Below are 7,804 nucleotides of genomic sequence, written 5' to 3'. Positions count from 1 at the left end.
AGTAGACCAGGTTCTAACCCATGTAGTCTCTAAATGAGGAGGTCAGGTTCTAGCCCCTGTAGTGTTTATATGAGTAGACCAGGTTCTAACCCATGTAGTCTCTAAATGAGGAGGTCAGGTTCTAGCCCCTGTAGTGTTTATATGAGTAGACCAGGTTCTAACCCATGTAGTCTCTAAATGAGGAGGTCAGGTTCTAGTCCCTGTAGTCTCTATATGAGAAGGTCAGGTTCTAAGCCCTGTATTCTCTAAATAAGGAGGTCGGGTTCTAGCCGCTGTAGTCTCTTAATGAGGTCAGTTTCTAGCCCCTGTTGTCTAAATGAGGAGGTCAGGTTGTAGCCCCTGTTGTCTAAATGAGGAGGTCAGATTCTAGTCCCTGTAGTCTCTAAATGAGGAGGTCAGGTTCTAGCCGCTGTAGTCTCTAAATGATGAGGTCAGGTTCTAGCCCTTGTAGTCTCTAAATAGGGAGGTCAGGTTCTAGCCCTTGTAGTCTCTAAATGAGGAGGTCAGGTTGTAGCCCCTGTAGTCTCTAAATGAGGAGGTCAGGTTCTAGCCCCTGTAGTCTCTAAATGAGGAGGTCAGGTTGTAGCCCCTGTAGTCTCTAAATGATGAGGTCAGGTTCTAGCCCCTGTTGTCTCTAAATGAGGAGGTCAGGTTCTAGCCCCTGTAGTCTCTAAATGAGGAGGTCAGGTTCTAGCCACTGTAGTCTCTAAATGAGGAGGTCAGGTTCTAGCCCCTGTTGTCTCTAAATGAGGAGGTCAGGTTCTAGCCCCTGTAGTCTCTAAATGAGGAGGTCAGGTTCTAGCCCCTGTAGTCTCTAAATGAGGAGGTCAGGTTGTAGCCCCTGTAGTCTCTAAATGAGGAGGTCAGGTTCTAGCCCCTGTAGTCTCTAAATGAGGAGGTCAGGTTGTAGCCCCTGTAGTCTCTAAATGATGAGGTCAGGTTCTAGCCCCTGTTGTCTCTAAATGAGGAGGTCAGGTTCTAGCCCCTGTAGTCTCTAAATGAGGAGGTCAGGTTGTAGCCCCTGTAGTCTCTAAATGAGGAGGTCAGGTTCTAGTCCCTGTAGTCTCTAAATAAGGAGGTCAGGTTGTAGCCCCTGTAGTCTCTAAATGAGGAGGTCAGGTTCTAGCCCCTGTAGTCTCTAAATGAGGAGGTCAGGTTGTAGCCCCTGTAGTCTCTAAATGAGGAGGTCAGGTTCTAGCCCCTGTAGTCTCTAAATGAGGAGGTCAGGTTCTAGCCCCTGTAGTCTCTAAATGAGGAGGTCAGGTTGTAGCCCCTGTAGTCTCTAAATGAGGAGGTCAGGTTGCAGCCCCTGTAGTCTCTAAATGAGGAGGTCAGGTTCTAGCCCCTGTAGTCTCTAAATGAGGAGGTCAGGTTCTAGCCCCTGTAGTCTCTAAATGAGGAGGTCAGGTTGTAGCCCCTGTAGTCTCTAAATGAGGAGGTCAGGTTCTAGCCACTGTAGTCTCTAAATGAGGAGGTCAGGTTCTAGCCCCTGTAGTCTCTAAATGAGGAGGTCAGGTTCTAGCCACTGTAGTCTCTAAATGCGAAGGTCAGGTTTTAGCCCCTGTTGTCTCTAAATTAGGAGGTAAGGTCCTAGCCGCTGTTGTCACACCCTGATCTGTTTCACTTGTTCCTGTCTCCACCCCCTCCAGTTGTCGCTTGTTTTCCCCAGTGTATTTATCCCTGTGTTTCCTGTCACTCTGTTCCAGTTCGTCTTGTATGTTCAGTCAAGTCAACCAGAGTGTTTTTTTACCGTCCTCCTTTGCTATTCTCCTTTTTCTAGTCCTCCTGATTTTGACCTTTTGCCTGTCCATGACATTTCTCTTGCTTACCCCTTTGGATTAATAAACATTGTAAGACTCCAACCATCTGCCTCATGTGTCTGCAGCTGGGTCTGGCCTTGTGTCTTGATAGCCGTAGTCTCTAAATAAGGATGCCATGTTGGTTCACTCCAGACATGGGCACAGAGCAGAGTGACAGAGGTGGGTACTGGGCTTTGTCTCAAACGGCACACTATTTCCTATTAAGTCAACTACTTTTGACAGGAGCCCTATGTGCCCTGGTCAAAATAAGTGCAATATAAAGGAAATAGGGATGCAGCTGTATTTAAACACACACTAATCAAGTGCTGTGTGGTTGGTAGAGTGCTGTATGGAGAGCAGGCTAGCTTGGTTCTGTTCAATGTTATGCATCAGGTTTCAGAGGTTTTAGTATTCTGGTGGATTTGAGGATGGTATATCCGATATTATAAACCGGGTTGTTCAAGACCTGAATGCTGATTGGCTGAAAGCCGTGGTATATCCAACCTAATACCACGGTTATGACAAATAATACATTTTTACTGTTCTAATTACGTTGGTAACCAGTTTATAATAGCAATAAAGCACCTTGATTGTTTGGAATACAGTATAGCCAATATGCACGTCTAAGGGTATATTGGTATATTGTCCATACCACACCCCTCGTCCTTATTGATTCAATTAGGGATATGAGGACTAATAACAAATACCTTAGAAAACTGATCCTAATCATTATCACCACTAGCATTATCATCATCACCATCAGCATTATCACCATCGCCATCAGCATTATCACCATCATAACCACAATCATCACCATAGCTGCCGACATTATCATCGCTGTCACCAACTTTGCCATCATCGTCACCCACATTATCATCATCACACTCAGCATTATCGGCACCAGTATCATCGTCACCGCCAGCATTATTGCCATCATCACCATTATCATCATCTCCACCAGCATTATCACCATCATCACCATCATTATTATCCTCATCAAAAAGCAGAGGCAGTCAATCGAGCTACTTTTCCTGTTTATATTCTAGTCTAAAATGATATGTTAATGCAGCCCTGAATCCACTAATTTATTCCTCTTCCATTGGCTGCTCCACTTTGTGGCTAATGGTCCACCCTCCCCCCAACCCCCCCCCCCTCTCTATCTCTCCCCCCCTCTCTCCAGCCTTGAGGCATCCCATTTCAACTCCTCAGCTTCCATTCATAGGGGGTTATTCAAGAGCGCTAGGTGGGAGTGGGGTCTGACCGCATAGTCTACTATTTAAGAGAAAGGGAATTCTCCCTCCCTCTCTTTCACTCAGTCCCCAGCTCTCCTGGCTTCTCTCTCTCCTCTCACTGACTACACTAGCAGCAGACTGGGTCTATAGGTAGATGGAATAGACTGATTGAGAGAAGGAGAGGAAAATGACTAATCTGTCATTGCTTTAGAAGGCAAAGTCACAGACACACAAGAACATTTGTTTGAGGCTTAGGTTTCTTTGAGCCAAGTTCTCACATACTTCCTTTTTGTTCTATTACGTTGATTTAGCTCCGGTGGAGAGATTCTGTGAATTCAGTGCAAGGTAAGCTGCTCCTGTGTCTAGCTGTGTGGTACTTGATGATGTTCTGTTTGAATTAGAATTAATGCTGATGTCGAGATTTTGTGTGATCAGATCATTTAAGATTTTTGTCAGTGTGACTTAATTTAGTATGGATTTGTATTAATATCACAGAAATAACACAGTGGGAAATACAATCAATTGAATGTCTTTGGTTTGTCTTAAAATATGTCTTGATGGGCAAACCAAATAAATACAAAGCAAAACATTTCAGAACAGTAAACTGTGGATTATAATGAGATATATTTCACTCATCAAAGTGGAGTCTTTTATTGTTTGCCTTTTATACTTTTCAACAAGCGAAGACTTCTGAAGCTGGCTGAGTTTGTTCCATCATTACTCCTTTACTGTACATGCTCAAAGGTGCCTTTACAGTTTACGAGTTTCACACGTTTCTACTATTTACCTCTTACCTGATCCACCAGCCTGCTCTCTCCCTCGCTGGAGCCAGGGGGTGAGGACAGCTGGGTCTTACCTGAACAGAGGGGAAAATGACATTGAGTGATCCAAGATGTTGATCATCTACTGAATAATTCTGCCTGTGGAGGTGTTGAGTTTCAGTCAGCTGGGGTTCGGGATAGCAGTAGGGTTGTTCTGTGTGTGTTGCCTCCCGCAGCCTGCCAGATATGAGTCTGTAGATCTACTGTATGTGTGCCAGCAGACATTGAGCTTCTGTAGCTCGAGAGACAGACAACTGCTGTGCAATACAGTTGCTCTCTATACTCTCTCTATTCTCTCTACTCTCTTTCGATTATCTCTACTCTCTAGTATCTCTACTATCTAGGATCTCTAGTATCTCCACTCTCTCTACTCTTTGTTCTCTCTACTCTCTCTGGTTTCTCTGCTCTCTTTCTATCATCTCTATTCTCTAGTATCTAAAATCGCTCTACTCTTTGTTCTCTCTACTCTCTTTACTCTATAGTCTCTCTATTCTCTCGATTCTCTCTGTTCTCGCTACCCTCTCTATTTTCTCTACTCTGTCTTTTCTCTCTATTCTCTCATTGCTACTCGCTCTACTTTCTCTGTTCTCTCTATTCTCTCCTTTCTCTCCACTCTATCTACTCTCCCCTTCCTCTCTACACTCTCTATTATCTCTACTGTCTCCACTCTCTCCTTTCTCTCTAATCTCTCTACTCTCCCTTTTCTCTCTACTCTGTTCTCTCTACTCTATCTACTCTCTCCCTTCTCTCTCTATCTCTACCCTCTCTACTCTCTCTACTCTCTACTCTCTCTTCTATCTCTACTCTCTAGTATCTCTGCCCTCTCTACTCTCTCTATTTTCACTAATGTCTCTATTCACTCTATTCACTACTCTCTCTACACTCTCCTCACTCTACTCTCTACTCTCGACTCTCTACTTTCTCTACTCTCTCTACTCTCTCCTCACTCTACACTCTCTACTCTCTACTGTCTCTACTGTCTCTACTCTCTACTCTCTCTACTCTCTCTACTCTGTCCTTGCTCTACTCTCGACTCTCTACTGTCTCTACTCTCTCTACTTTCTCCTCACTCTACACTCTCTACTCTCTACTGTCTCTACTGTCTCTACACTCTACTCTCTCTACTCTCTCCTCACTATACTCTCTACTCTCTACTGGCCCTACTGTCTCTATTCTCTATAATCTCTACTCACTCTACTCTCTACTCTTTACTCTACTCTCTCTACTCTCTCCTCACTCTACTCTCTACTGTCTCTATTCTCTCTACTCTCTCCTCACTCTACTCTCTACTGTCTCTATTCTCACTACTCTCTCCTCACTCTACTCTCTACTGTCTCTATTCTCTCTACTCTCTCCTCACTCTACTCTCTACTGTCTCTACTCTCTCTACTCTCTCCTCACTCTACTCTCTACACTCTACTGTGTCTACTCTCTACTCTCTCCTCTCTCTACTCTCTACACTCTACTCTGTCCTCACTCTACTCTCTACTCTCTACACTCTCCACTCTCTACTCTCTCCTCACTCCACTCTCTACTCTCTCTACTCTCTCCTCACTCTACTCTCTACTCTCTCTACTCTCTCCTCACTTTATTCTCTACTCTCTACTCTCTCTACTCTCTCCTCACTCTACTCTCTACTCTCTCTACTCTCTCCTCACTCTATTCTCTACTCTCTACTCTCTCTACTCTCTATAATCTCTACTCTCTCCTCACTCTATTGTCTACTCTCTACTCTCTCTACTCTCTGTACTCTCTCTACTCTCTCCTCACTCTATTCTCTACTCTCTACTCTCTCTACTCTCTCTAATCTCTACTCTCTCTAATCTCTACTCTCTCCTCACTCTATTCTCTACTCTCTACTCTCTCCACTCTCTACTCTCTACTCTCTCTACTCTCTCCTCACTCTATTCTCTACTCTCTCTACTCTCTCTACTCTCTAATCTCTACTCTCTCTACTCTCTCCTCACTCTATTCTCTACTCTCTACTCTCTCTACTCTCTCTAATCTCTCTACTCTCTATTCTCTACTCTCTACTCTCTTTACTCTCTCTAATCTCTCCATTCAAATCAAATTGTATTTGTCACATACACATGGATAGCAGATGTTAATGCGAGTGTAGCGAAATGCGTGTGCTTCTAGTTCCGACAATGCAGTAATAACCAACGAGTGATCTAACCTAACAATTTCACAACAACTACCTTATACACACACACAAGTGTAAAGGGATGAAGAATATGTATATAAAAATATATGAATGAGTGATGGTACAGAATAGCATAGGCAAGATGCAGTAGATGGTATAGAGTGCAGTATATACATATGACTTGAGTAATGTAGGGTATGTAAACATATACAAGTGGCATTGTTTAAAGTGGCTAGTGATACATGTATTACATAAAGATGGCAAGATGCAGTAGATGGTATAGTGTACAGTATATACATGAGATGAGTAATGTATGCAAACATTATATTAAGTGGCATTGTTTAAAGAGATACATTTTTACAGCAATTTTTCCATTATTAAAGTGGCTAGAGTACTCACTCTACTCTCTGTGCGCTTACTACTCTCTCTCTGTTCGTTCTATTTTGTATATTCTCTATGCTCTACTCATTCTATTCTCTCTGCTCTCTCTATTCTCTCTACTCGCTCTACTCTCTCTATTCTCTCTATTCTTTGTTCTCTCTACTCTCTACATTCTCTCTAATCTCTTTAATCTCTCTACTATCTATCTATTCTCTCTCTCTCTGTTCTCTAGTCTCTCTGTTCCCTCTACTCCCTCTGTTCTCTCGACTCCCCTGTTCTCTCGACTCTCTACTCTCTCTATTCTCTCCACTCTTCCTGTTCTTTCTAATTTTTCTATTTTCTACTCTCTCCTCTCTCTATTCTTTGTTCTCTCTACTCTCTCTACTCTCTCTATTCTTTGTTCCCTCTACTCTCTCTACTCTCTCTACTCTCTATATTCTCTCTACTCTCTATATTCTCTCTACTCTCTCTGTTCTCTCGATTCCCTGTTCTCTCTACTCTCTCTACTCTCTATTCTCTCTACTCTCTTTCTATTCTCTACTCTCTAGTATATCTAGTACGTCTAGTATCTCTATTCTCTCTACTCTCTCTACTATTTGTTCTCGCTACTCTCTAATCTCTGTTCACTCTACCCTCTCTACTCCCTACATTCTCTCTACTCTCTATATTCTCTCTACTCTCTCTGTTCTCTTGACTCTCTCTATTCTCTCTACTCTCTTTATTCTCTCTACTCTCTCTGTTCTCTTGAGTCTCTCTATTCTCTCTACTCTCTACTCTCTTTATTCTCTCTACTCTCTATGTTCTCTTGACTCTCTCTGTTCTCCCTATTCTCTCTATTCTTTCTTTTCTCTTTGTTCTGTCTTTTCTCTATTATCTCTACTCTCTCTACTCTCTACTCTCTATGTACTATCTATTTTCTTTACTCTCTACTCTCTATACTTTCTCTACACTAATCTCTCTAATTGCTCTGTTTTCTCAACTCTCTCTGTTCTCTCTACTGTCTATATTCTCTCTACTCTCTCTGTTCTCTTGACTCCCTCTGTTCTCTTGACTTTCTCTGTTTTCCCTATTCTCTCTACTCTTTCTTTTCTCTCTGTTCTGTCTTATCTCTCTATTATCTCTACTCTCTCTGTTCTATCTATTTTCTTTACCCTCTACTCTCTATACTCTCTCTACCCTAATCTCTCTAATTGCTCTGTTCTCTTGACTCTCTCTGTTCTCTCTACTATCTATATTCTCTCTACCCTCTCTGTTCTCTCGACTCCCTCTGTTCTCTTGACTCTCTCTATTCTCTCTGTTCTTTTATTTTTTTATATACTCTACTCTATTCTATACTCTACTTTACTCATTCTACTCTCTCTACACTCTGCTCTCTCTATTCTCTCTATTATCTCTACTCTCTCTATTCTCTACTCTCTCTCCTGGTTC

General features: G+C 42.6%; 1 protein-coding gene across 1 annotated transcript in view; it reads left to right on the top strand.

The window, feature by feature from the left end:
- The first annotated feature begins 3,122 nt into the window (after window positions 1-3,122).
- LOC135513599 (tenascin-like) overlaps window positions 3,123-7,804 on the top strand; it is a 29,754-nt gene continuing 25,072 nt past the window's right edge. The window contains exon 1 of the mRNA XM_064936482.1: window positions 3,123-3,376. The gene's annotated coding sequence lies outside the window, so the exon portion shown is untranslated. The remainder of the gene's footprint in view (window positions 3,377-7,804) is intronic.

Source organism: Oncorhynchus masou, chromosome 25 (assembly GCF_036934945.1).
Source record: "Oncorhynchus masou masou isolate Uvic2021 chromosome 25, UVic_Omas_1.1, whole genome shotgun sequence".
NCBI classification, from domain to species: domain Eukaryota; kingdom Metazoa; phylum Chordata; class Actinopteri; order Salmoniformes; family Salmonidae; genus Oncorhynchus; species Oncorhynchus masou.
Note: the sequence above shows the minus strand (reverse complement) of the source record. Positions and strands in the feature narration are given on the sequence as shown.